The sequence below is a fragment of the Petaurus breviceps genome, unplaced genomic scaffold (assembly GCF_028583685.1).
Source record: "Petaurus breviceps papuanus isolate PSGF00001 unplaced genomic scaffold, PetGlider_PUasm1.0 140, whole genome shotgun sequence".
Taxonomy (NCBI): Eukaryota; Metazoa; Chordata; class Mammalia; order Diprotodontia; family Petauridae; genus Petaurus; species Petaurus breviceps.
The window spans coordinates 8468613-8481602 of NW_027185698.1; the positions used below are offsets into that span (position 1 = coordinate 8468613).

Genomic DNA, 12990 nt, shown 5'->3' on the forward strand with positions numbered 1-12990 from the left:
TGTAAGTGTTAAGTGTCTGAGGTCAGATTTGAACTCAGGTCCTTCTGACTTCAGGGCCAGTGCTGTATTCACTGCACCACCTAGCCACCACCAGGCGTGTGCCTTCTGATATAGACCTGCAATGATCACATTTTTAATCCCACTAAGTATTCTATAATCAATATAGTTTTAAAATTTTGTTAATTCCATTTTAATATGTATTTAATTTAATTCCATAATTTAGCAGTTTTTTAACTGAACTGATTTTTTTTCAGTTATATAAAGAAAATCTTGTGTAACTGATTTTTTCCTCCATTAAACCAGTTTCTAAATCTGAACTTTGTAATAAATAGAATCTCTCATTCAAACTATAAGGGCTTTGTTTGATTCAATACTGATTTTTTGTCCTATAGAATAGAATGCTACGTTATTGTAAATGAAGATTTAGGAAGGTTATTCCTCATCAAGTTTTAGAATTAAAAAAAAAATAAAGAACACACTTCTAGGAGTGATTTTGATTTCAAATTAGTGAAAGCAACTTTCACTGGCATATCTTTTTTGGTATAACATCAAACAAAGCACTGATTTAACAATGACACAGAATTCCCAGGAGGACTTCCCATGTTTTCTTCAATATTTGAGTACAAATTTAAATTCAGGAAGAGGTTTAAACAACTATTTTTAACAACTAGTGTATAATAAGAAAAAAAGGAAAAATGGCACATATTGCCATTCTGTGGGGTGTAGGAGGGGGGTAAAAGAGATACTTTTTTTTCATTTTCCTGTCAGTTGTATGATTACAAAGAAGCTGGCTTTGAGGCTATAAATAGAGCAGTACAACTAGAATTTTGTTCCAAGGCATCTCAGTTTAAAGAACAATGGAAGTTTCTATGCTCATTCTTTTAGAAATATAGAAAAAAGCTTAACTTCACACTTATTTAGCAAGAAAAATAAGTTAAAACAGGAAACTATCAGACAGAACCCTTTATTGATCTTATTCAAATGAGCTCTGACTTCACTGAGGCCTTATGTCTAGGGGTCCCACTCTTCTTTCACTAGACAGCAAAATTTCTATTTATAGCTATGAATAAACAAGAATCCATTAAGCAAGAGTGGTTGTAAATAGTAAAGTTTCTATATTTTCACACTCATATTTCTATTGGAAATCATAGTTAACTGCATCTTACCAGCTGGAGATTACAAAGAGCCTTCCACAAATACCTAGAGCTTTCTACAGGACTACTTGCTAACAAGCAACAAGGTACTGAAAATTTAGTCCCTTTGCTGAGTAAGTGATTAAACAGAGACCCAAGATTTCTGTCAGAGCCTCATGTATACTTGGGATTATACTTTACTAAATAATTTACAGAGTGACTTTGTAGGGGGGATTTTTTTCTTATTCTAGAGTATTTGTCTTTTTCTTTCAAATAAAACTTTGTTTACAATATCCTTAGAAATTGAGAGGAGGATAAGAGTAAGAGTGATATTAGCGTATATTAAGTTTCTTTATTTGGGGAATAGGAACTAAGACAAATGAGAAAAATACACAAGACATAGCTAGAACCATTTTGCTTACTATCTTTGCTATAAACCGTACAAACAAGATAATTAATCCCATGGATTCATGGGATAACTAACCATAGAACTACCACAAGATTCAAGAAAATACTTAATGAAATATACATGGGTGATCCTGGCCAGCTCTGAGGGCCTCCTTTATTGTAATTCCCTTACCATCCTCTCTTTTGGTTGAGAAACAATAATAGATGACTGAGGGGTTTTTTTTTTCACATTTTAAGTAAAACTGATTAATTTTATTCCCTCAGGGGCATTGAAAAGCTTCCCAGGATAGTGCTTGTGCTGCTCACTGCATGCCCCCATAATACTGGCTTTTGTAATTTTTCCACTACAACTGATGCCCCTCTCCATAATAATTTATAAAACTGTGGACATTGTCTTAGGTAAACAACAGTTTGCCTAGCTGAGAAAAAATTAATTTCCTAAAAGGGCTAAAATATATTTTTGGTCCTTATTTGATAGCAAGACATGATGAAGGTCATGATCATTGTAACAATGATAAAAAAAAAAAACCTTAATAATTTATAAGTGACTCATTATTGGTCTCATTTACCCAGAAATTTTTTCAGAATATTAGAACACAAACTGACAATGGCACTCTATTTTCTGACTTTGATTATCCAGCAACAAAAATACCATACCCTCTCCTAAAAGGAGTCTCATTTTTGGAGTCTCCCAAAAACTCAGCTACCTTTAGCAATGTGTGTGTCAAAAACATGTACATTCCAGGAAAGTATACTGTCAAAGTAAGTAAACTTATCTACAACATTCAAAATTGTTCCACTTAATTTAACCAATGGTTCGATATATGGAAGGTATGGTAATGGCTGGTAGAGAAACACTGCTCAATTGGTGTTAATTATGAGATTAAAATTAGCACAAGTAGCAGAGAATCAACCCATGTTCTGTTGCAAATCAGCCTCAGAGGCTGCATTGAGTGCAGTATCATCTGGGGAAAAAAAGTTATGCACCAACTCTCCCTCCATTTATAAGCTTGACTTGTAGCCTTTCAAGTCGATGCCATTTGTAGAAGGTATCTGACAACATTGCTGAAAACTACTTGCTAAAAGCATGTGAACAAACACAAAGTCCAGCTTCATTCCATTGGTAACTGGGAAAGTGTGAGAGCATCATCCTTCATTCAGAATTTATGTGATCATGCTACCATGAAACTGGCATAGAGTGCTGATGAACTTCTTTAGGCAACCAAATTTTGCCTTGATATCCCACAAGCTCTCAAGACTGACAGCATTAGGGGCCTTGGTCAGATCAATGAATATTGTATATAGATCTCTGCACTGCTCCTGGCATTTCTCTTAGAGTTTTCAGGAAGCAAATGCCATGTCAACCATTCTTCATCCCTTCCTAAAGCCACACTCATTCTTTCAGTAGATGATCATCTCCCAGGTAAGGATAAGCCAATAAAGGAGGACTCTGGCAAGAGTCTTACCAACAATATCTAAAAGAAAGATTCTCATGTGATAATCATAGGACCGTCTGTTTCTATTTTCTTTATAGTGATGAACACTGGAGGCATCATCCTTGATCTCCTGGGTGATTATCTCTCCTTGCCATATAATCTGAATTTCAGTTAGTTTTAGGAAGAAACTTCCTGCCGTATCAATTTCTGCTGGGATGGAAACAGCATGAGGCACTTTGCCAATCAACAAGAGCCTGATGTTATTCAATATCTCTTTTTCAGTTGGAAATTCAGCTAGAGAAGGACTGACTACAACCCGAGGCACACAGTCCATGGCTTCAGCCTTGGTTGATAATAGTCTGTTGAGAACACTATGTAAGTGTTAAGTCCATGTTTCTTTGTCTTTAACATTGATCATGTCCTTTTCACTGATCAGTGTGGCTTCATTGGAGCTGAATAGTTGAGATGTACCTGAGGACTTCGGGTAACAAATAGACTTCAAGGTATCAAGGAAGTGCTTTGCAATATAGCTATCAGCATAAAATTTAATCTTATCTGCCCTCTTACTGAGATAAGAATCTTTTATCTCTCTAAGACTCACTTTCACTATACTCTTGATGAAGTTAAGTGCTGCCTTCTTAGAGACAGATGAACTATCATCTTAGCAAATCCTAATGAGTTCTCCTTTCTCCTATAGCAGTTTCTGAATTTTCTCATAATTTTCTCCAAACCAATACTGTTGTTTGTGAGTGTTGTGGTCCAGATGAGTAAATGCAGTTCTGTACACCAAAGTCTCTGAAAGCTGCCTACTCTTTTTCTGTTTCACTGTTGCTAACTATGTGCTGGTTCAGCTTTCCCTCCAAGTCAGCAATAAACATGGTTCACACAGGGAGAAGAGCTCTAATCTCCTGACACTGAATTTGATAGTCATCTTGTCTTGGGGCTGCCACTTTTGTTGAATGCAAATCTTTGGCTTGGAAAGGAGATCTGGTCTCTGTGTCACAAATTACCTTCATCACTTTCACATCCTGCTGTCTCTTGACCTTACAATGACATAGTCTATTAAATGCCAGTGTTTGCTGCAAGGGTGCATCAATGACATTTTTTGTCACTAGATAAATGGAAGACAGTAATGGGGAGGTGGTCATGAAATGTACAAGTCTTCAGTATTCAATTCCCCCTACCCCCCCCATGTCTAATACTCTGTGCCTACTATGCCATTAAAGTCACACAGAATTACAATCTTGTCCTCTTTCAGCACATTGATGATAAGGGTTTCCAGGTCTTCAAAGAACTTGCTTTTAACTCATCAGCATGCATCATGGTAAGAGCATTTACACTGATGATGATGGCATGGCACCTTCCTAAAAGTGGCAGTTGCAATGTCATGAACCTGTCATTCGCTCCTTCAGTGAGGCATACAAACTTGCTGACTAGAATGTATCTGATCAAAAATTCTAAGCTAGCTTCAAGGTGCTCCTTATCACAGTGGCCACTCCAGAAAAAAAAAAAAAAAGCAACATATATGCAACTTCAACTTCAATAAGCTGCCCTTTACTTGCCAGTCTTGTTTTATTCAGAGCTGTTTGTTGGGTGTGGTACTGGATGAGTTCTCTTGCAATTAGAGATATTCATCTCTCAGGTCTACTAGATTTCTTGTCTTCCATTAATCTGTGAAAATTCCATATACTGATGGTGAGTGGAATCATCTTTACACACATTTTTGTACTCTGTGTTTGTGTTGAATAAAGGGTGGGATCCCTACCTGTTGCAGTCAGTAGGTCAGGGTTAGGTTAAGCAATTTTAGGGTGTCTTTTCCAGCACTTCCTCATGCCAAGAGATAAGCAGAATGATCCTCAAAAAAAGCAGCTCAAACACCATAAGGGCTACAGAATTGTACTGATGCTTCAGTTCAGAGAGACTTTTAACTAATGTCCTGGGCTATTTGCTGCTTCATCACTTGCCCTTTGCTATGATACTTTAATAGGTAAAAAAGCAAGACAGTAAAATAATAAAATAGTAAAACAGTGGATGATGAGTGATGTCTTGACTTCTACATGAATTCAATTTAAATGAGGTAGATTTGAGCAAAGTTGTTAGTTTCACTCCCTTCTAGAGTCATCAAAGTCCATGGCAAGAGAAAAAGTCGAAACCATTGGCAGTGTCCTGGTATGCAATGGATGTCCTTTGCCTCTTTGATGTCTGACCAAAGCTCTAAACCTGCTTAAACTGCCTTCATAGCCACTGGAAAAAAACTATTCTCATCTGCCCATTCTGATGCGGGAAGTCTTCACATGTTTGAGGGTAAATATCCCTTCAATTCACTAATGGGTGTGAGACCTGCTATTTACCCTCAACCTGGTTTAGCCTGTCTGCTGTGATGATTTTACTGGGGTGTGGCTGTTGTGCATTCTTTAGTTTCATGAAGCCATTGGTGGCTACACAATGGATAAGCAACCCTGGAAAAGATTCAAAATACCCCTCACACCTGAGGTTCTAGTCTCACGTGAACACCCCACAAACCCCTGACTAAACAATATAAAGTGTTTGTAGAGTACAAATATACCAACAACTTTATTTTATATCTTGAGGATCCTGAGGTCCAGAGAATGCAAGGGACAAGTGAAGATCCAAAAGAGCAATCTATTTCCAGAAATGACTAAGATATAAGATCAAAAGGCACCCACCAAAAAAAAAAAAAAATTAACAAAAAAATCCTCAGCATTAATCTCAATTAAATATTTCATCTTAATAGGATTGACTAATTCTTTCTCCCTATCTTTTTTAGTTCTTTCTGTTGTCTTCTAAAGTGTTAGCTATCCCTTAGATCTTCAAGTTATCTGCAACTTTGATAAGCAAGTCTTCTATGTCTTTATCTAAGTCATTGATTTAAAAAAAAAAACATTTAGCAAAGTATAGCCAAGGGCAGATCCAAAATCAAGGTACACTCCAATTAGTAGCCTCATTTTAAACAAATTGAAGTTAAGCAAATATCTAGAACCATATCACATTGCACTAACTAGCCACATTGCAAAAAAAGAAAAATTATCAAAATAATTTTTACTCATTAGAATATGTGGACCAAAATTCCAATGGTCTTTGGGGAGGGAGATGGGTAATGTGTTAACAATTCCTAAATCTGTAGTTCTAATGTGCACAGGATGAAAGAAATACAATTTTTTCTTTAATGTATTCATTGGAGCTCTTTACTCTTTTTAAAATCATTGAAAGGGCACTCTTTAATTTGCTGTTAGCCATTTTAACCTGATAGGGCTAAAAAAAATATGGTATTAGAAGACTTTCTGAAGAAGGTAGTCAGATGGTTTTAAAAAAAAATTACTTGAAAGAAAGTCAATCTGATTAAATAGAGACTTTTCTACTCAAGCATCTCCCAAGAAACCTTTGTTTGAATAAATCCTCTCCAGCCTTTTGATCCCCAATCATTTCACCTTAAAAAAATGAAAGTCAGACAGAAGTACTTAAAGGAGGATTCATTATTTTTTTTCCCTTTAGAGAGGTTTGATTTCTGAATTTCAGTCCTGTCTAATTAACACTAGAGTAAGTTTGCAGTTGTCTTCTCTTTGAAGCGTTAAGTGCTTAACACATTATGGTCCATCAACTAAGGCATACTTCTAGGCAAATGGTAAGAAAACAAGCTGATGACAGGGATGTCAACATTTTTTTAAATAGGGAAAATAACAAACAACCTGCCTCTCAAGTTTGTAAGATCTGTAAGTACAGATTCAGCTGAATTTCCTATAGCTCTAGAACTATTTTACTAAACAGTAAGAATTCTTGTTAAGGATTATAACCCCAAGGTACTGTGACATCTTGAATCATTAAAAAAAGAGAAAACATGATGTTCACTGTAATGTATTTACAGCAGTGTGTTGGGAATCAGGACACCTGGGTTTTTTTTCCTAACTCTATCACTAACTTGTATGTTACTTAACTGCTGTGTGTCTCAATTTCCAATTCTGCTAAATTAGAAATTTCATAGATTTTAAGTTCTTTTCAAGTTTGAAATTCTATACCCAGGGGAAAAAAACAGTATTTCAGAAGTATTATCAAGTATTGAAACAAAATGGGGCCTTTATTTAAAATCTTTGGTTTATCAGTGCATTCTTTCACCATATATTGTTAACTTTTAAAGAATCTTGAGAGATTCCTTAGTAATCTAACCTCCTCATTGTACAGATGAAAAAAACTTGCAACTTAGAGAGAAGTGATTTGTCAATGGTGATACAAGATAGAACTCACACCCATTCCTCCTCCTTGACTCCCATGATATCCTCATATTATATTGACTCATGGGAGAACACATATTTAGGAATCTAACTCAGAAAAAGATCACCTTATATGGTACATGTAGAATTAGACACATGGGAATAAGCAGCATAGACCACCATTTACATGCTATTCCTTGAAAAACTCATGAATAATTAGTTGCCTATAGGAAAGGACATTTATAGCCTCCTAGACATGGTAAGACATGGTAAATGAAGAAGCAACAAACTTCTGAGGGTTCCTCTCAAAGTAAGTCCTACAGTATAGCCTGAATGCCCCATTTAACTCACAAGGAGTTTAACTATTAACTAACAGCCAATTTCCTAGCTCTGCCCTCTAATCACATATAAATGATTACCATTCCATAAACCTTGGTCTAGATACTAGGTTCAGGGTCCCTGATTCCTCCCCTCAATGACTGAACTTACTTGAGTAATATAATGAAACTATAGAAATAATGTTGGCATCATCTCCCTGCTTGTCTTACTCACTGTGACTAGTTTCTCTCAACAATGCTGAACTATTTTACTTTCTTTTTACTGAATCTTCTATCCTTCCTTGTGTATCCTACTTTGGATTCTCAAATCTCACTCAAACTGAATTAAGATACTATTATACCTGTTTTTTAATGGATTTTAAAACATATGGTAGTCTGGCAAAGTGTCTGAAACCAGCATTATCATTAGAATCAATCTTTTTGGTTGAATTACAGTGTTTTCAAAGACTCTATTAAAAATATATTACCTGGGAAGGTCATACACAGACACACTGATACAGTAACAGGGACTCTCTTATAAGATTAGCTTGTTGTTCTGGAGAAGAAAACATGGCCCTCAGAAGTGTCACTGATGAGCTAATTTTTGATGAGAGTAAGGAGGTCAGGAAAAGTCTAGAGCAAGTGGCCAATGTCAGTAAGGAGAAAACAGGACAACTTTATGTGCTACAATATTGTAGCGCCACTTCTGAGTATTATATCGCATGATTGGCACAGCCTGAGGATTGCATTATCCTAAATACTGTACTGAAAGGGAACTGAAATTTTATCTAGTCCAACATTTTCTTTTCATAGGTGGGAAAACTAAGGCCAGATTAGGTCAAGGTGCTAAGGTCACATAAGTAGCCTTGTAGCAGAGTCCTAGTTCAAACTCAGGTGCTATTGCTTTGCTCCAGATTGAACATTCTTTCCATTGAATGGACCTGAAGCTATTAATACAGTTTGAAATTTTTCCTCATTTTCAGCTAGAAATAGACTGAATGATTTCTTAAATTTTAAGAATGTTGTCTCTCCTATGTCTAAAGAACTTTACTCAAGGTAATTTTCTGATTTACCTGAAGTCAATTAATGTATATTATTTCAGAAGTGATGCTTTCATTATAAAAAGAACATGAAAAGAGCCTCCCATAAATAATGAAAATAAGCTTGAATTCTAGATAACTAGGATACCACATACTTTGAAATTCTCCTGGGAATCATTTTTCAACAATTTAACTTCAAAAATTTCCAAAATAATAAACATAAATGAGGTGCATTTGACTACCCCAGTAAGTACATTGCCCAAGAAAACACTTCATTTTATAGAAAAGAAGGTGACAGTGCAAAGCTTTGCCCTTGATCCATTATCCACTAAGAAATATTTAGACTTAAAAGCTTTAACATTTGTAAAGAGCCTTCTTGAACCTTTGAAAGAATAGTGTCTTGAATCATCTACAGAAAGTGTTTTGCAGCTTATCATTTTGTTGAATGCTAGATGACCTTTGGGAACACTACACTGTCACCTGTGACTAGGGCCAAACCCTAACATGCCAGTGTACATGTCACATGGCACAGCCACTGTACTCAATGTGCTCCTTACCTGGTGTGAAAAGAGACTGCAGAGGCTTTTAAATGAGCTGAATTAAAAGTAAATAAATAAATGAGACATCTCTCTAAGATAAAAGGAATACTCCATGGCTATGAACTTGAATGCAAGGTTTCATAAAAGGTATTAAAACACCTAACTTGAGAGGAATATCATGGTTTCAAAATTTATTCTATCCAACTTTGAATGCATTTCATATGATTCTCAGCATACTATATTTTACCCTAGATCTATAGTGAACTTAAGGGGCTTTTACTCCCTTACAAAATAATAAAGTAGACCAGATCAGATAGTATGTTCAAGATTTAAGTGGTGCCATTAAATTATATTGTCAGCCTTGTAATAAATTTTGATTAAGAATTTACACCTTTGTGAACAGATTAGCGAACCTAATTTATTTTGATCTGTTAACTTCAATTTGCAGCTTTAAAAAGGTGTAACCCTCACCCATATTTATGGTCTGGATCCGTTGTGTTTGGAATTAATGAATTTTACTTCTCTTCCCTGTAAATGAGGAATCCAAAAAAGAAAATATATTTGTCTATGAGGAAGCTAGTTGATGTTATTCCTGAGCATTGAATATTCCTTAAACACATGCTACTGTTTTCTAATATCCAAACATTTTAATCTATTATTCACATCTCATTTGACATCTATCGATCATCTTGTCAATTAAAAATATTAAAGTATTATGTAGATCCTAGCTAGTTAGCTAGTAGTTGTAGTAATTATAGCAGTAGTAATAATAATAGTAATGTTATTTTTGCTATTGCTCTGTGATTACAATGTGAATTTATCCAGTTTTTCTATGTCATCTCAGCCCCTCTTCGAGACTTTGCCTGCAGTGATGGGCATATGGTCAGGTTGTTCTAACTCAGTTGTTGGCATACCAGATTGTGGAAAACAGTCATTTATCACAGAAGCTATTAGAGTCTGCAAAAGAGGAGGCAAAATAATTATAAATTACTAGATATAATTACATTGCAAGGCTTAGAAAATCATGGGTTATGGACATTCAGTGCAAGTAGCTCAAGTTCTAATAAAATATCACTGTAGAATTCATTATAGGTTTTTGTGTAAATTCCTAATATGCTATCTTTTATTAAACTTTTTGCTAAAAACTAGAATCTCAAATCTTTAGTGAATAAAATTTATGGTCATATGTGATCCAAATAAATGAAATAAATGTCTAAATAACTTTACAAGTAATTGTTTTATTTTACAAATAAATAATACCTCACTAGGAAAAATAATACAAGACAATTTCTCAGAGTAAATTACAAGAACTTCAAAATTTGGCACTTGTTCCTAAAACAAATAAATGATCATTTGTTTCTAAAAGTACTATTGGAGGTTTCTCTACTCAAGTTCTCATCCAATTTGTTATCCTAATTCTAAGGCAACTCTGGCTTCTTTAAGGTTATGAAAGAGAACATAGTCTCTTTCATATCAAATTAGAAGAGCTTAAAATATATAACTGTTGGGGAGTATATACTTGCTCAGGTTGAGTTCCAACTCTAATATTTTCATCTACAGCAATTAATTTATTCTCTTATTAAAAATGTGTATTAAAATGATGATGATGAATGAAAAAGTGGCTCTATGCCTAGATATTTTGATCTCATTAAGGTATGTTGAAGTTTCATATATTATGGTTTTCTGATTCCCACTGGCTTTATTATTAGTTACTGAAGCTTCATACCTCCTGATCAGTATGTTATGGACCTTATTTCAGATTTGATGCACTAACTGAATAAGTTCCCCTTTTTATGCATTTATATAGTCTTTATTTGTTATCCTATAACTTTTCTGATTTCCCAATTTTTACTTTAAATTTAATATGCATTATTGATTACACGTTGTATTTTGCCAGTCATTATTTCTAGAAAACTTCTTCAGAATATTCTACCAAATATATGATTTTCTCAAATGGCATTTTCTTTTGATTATTGAAAAAAAAGTTAAATAAGCCTTCTGATTTATATCAAACTCTAGAGGTGCCCATTAGAAAGCCACAAATCCTTGCAATCATTTGATGCCTATAATGGATTTTTCTTTTCATTTAATTTGTTTGTATTTTAAAAGATGAAAATAATTAGATGTCTTTGGTCAAGATGAACTAAAAAAAAGTTCATTTTTTTAAATACATTTTTTGTTAGTTTGTATTAAACTAACTAAAATGACTTCGGAAAAAAAAATCTCAGTCAGTAAACACTTTACTTGCTGAGTGGAGAGATGTGGTAACCAAGGGAAATAGAAGTTTAGAATGTAAATCTGATTGTAGAAAATTATAAGTAGCATCACAACTAAAATAAAGGAAGCATTGAAAAAAAATTTAAACAGTTAAAGAAAGCTTCTCAAGAGACCAAAATAAATGAAGTCATTCCAAGAAAATCTTTAGGCAAAATTGAAATGAGGACAAATGGAAAAAAAAGAAAAAGAATCTGTGTAAATATTTCTGATGACTCTACCATCAAGGACAGTGACAGTAACACCAAGTTTGTTGTTAAGTCTTTCAGTTATGTCTGACTCTTCATGACTCCTTTTGAGGTTTCCTTGGCAAAAAATAATGGAGTTGTTTGCTATTTTCCATTTCCTTCTCCACTATGTTTAGTTTGAGACATTGAAATCTAGATATATTTTTGAAATACTATTTATGAAGATAAGAATTGGAAAAGAAAGGGAACTATAAGAACTACACATGTTAAGGCATATTTTGGGGGGAGGCAACACAATTTTGAGAATGTGGAAATATTTATTTTATAAAGTACCTGAAGAAAGGGAAGATAAAAGTATTACATGGGAAAAAACAGGTTTTATCACCATAAAAATGATTAGAACATTAATAACTAACTTGCAAAATATAAGTTTTAGAGGGGAGGGGCTAGGTTTTCCTAACTGATATACAATAGTACATAATATTGTTATAATGAAAAAAATAAGTGAAAGATATAGACAGTAGAATTTCCCACTGTATTTTTGTTTGTTTGTTGATATATATCAACATATATATATGTTATATATATATATTACATATATATATAATGTTATATATATTATATATATATTAGATTACAATGGTAAACTAAGGGTTCTCCTCCAGCAAGCTGTCTTCTCTGCATGTACAAAAATTATACAATTCCATGAATGATTCAAGATCTGAGACAATTAAATGACCAGCTGGTAACTGATATCAAATGAGACATAGCATTTTAAATTCATGATGAAAAAAGATTTTCACTACAGCTATATAGGCAATCAAGTAGAAAATCCAAGTTGAAATAAAATTGTCTAGGTATATTGAAGCTTACTATATTCTATTATGTGAAGATGACATTGTACTGATATTTTATTTATTTATTTTTGCTTTTTTGGGGGGGGGCAGTTGGGCTTAAGTGACTTGCCCAAGGTCACACGGCTAGTTTTTTTGCGTGTGTTGAGTGTCTGAGGCCACATTTGAACTCAGGTCCTCCTGACTCTAGGGCCATTGCTCTATTCACTGCATCACCTAGCCACCCTGGTACTGATATTTTAAAGAAAAATTTATTCAGAAAAATGCAGAACCTTCTAAAACTGATGCATCATCACCCAAAAGTATTTGGTTTGACTAATCATATTAGATAATAAATTAAGTAGAAGATGACTGACTATTGTCTGACTATAGTACATGATTATATAAATAATTATATAATTTTTGTATTCATGTTGAGAGATAGGGAAAGAGAGAGAGATGGAGAGAAAGGGAGAAAGAGAGAGAGAAAGGGGAAAAGAGAGAGAGAAAGGGAGAAAGAGAGGGAGAAATGGAGAGAGACAGAGCAAAAGAGAGAGAGAGAGAGAGAGAGAGAGAGAGAGAGAGAGAGAGAGAGA

The 12990-nt window shown here is 34.3% G+C and overlaps 1 long non-coding RNA gene across 1 annotated transcript in view; it reads left to right on the forward strand.

The window, feature by feature from the left end:
- Positions 1–1125: 1125 nt before the first annotated feature.
- Positions 1126–12990, forward strand: part of LOC138150213 (uncharacterized) — a 23213-nt gene continuing 11348 nt past the window's right edge. Inside the window, exons 1-2 of the long non-coding RNA XR_011165531.1 lie at positions 1126–1240; positions 3260–3352. This is a non-coding gene — a long non-coding RNA (uncharacterized lncRNA). The remainder of the gene's footprint in view (positions 1241–3259; positions 3353–12990) is intronic.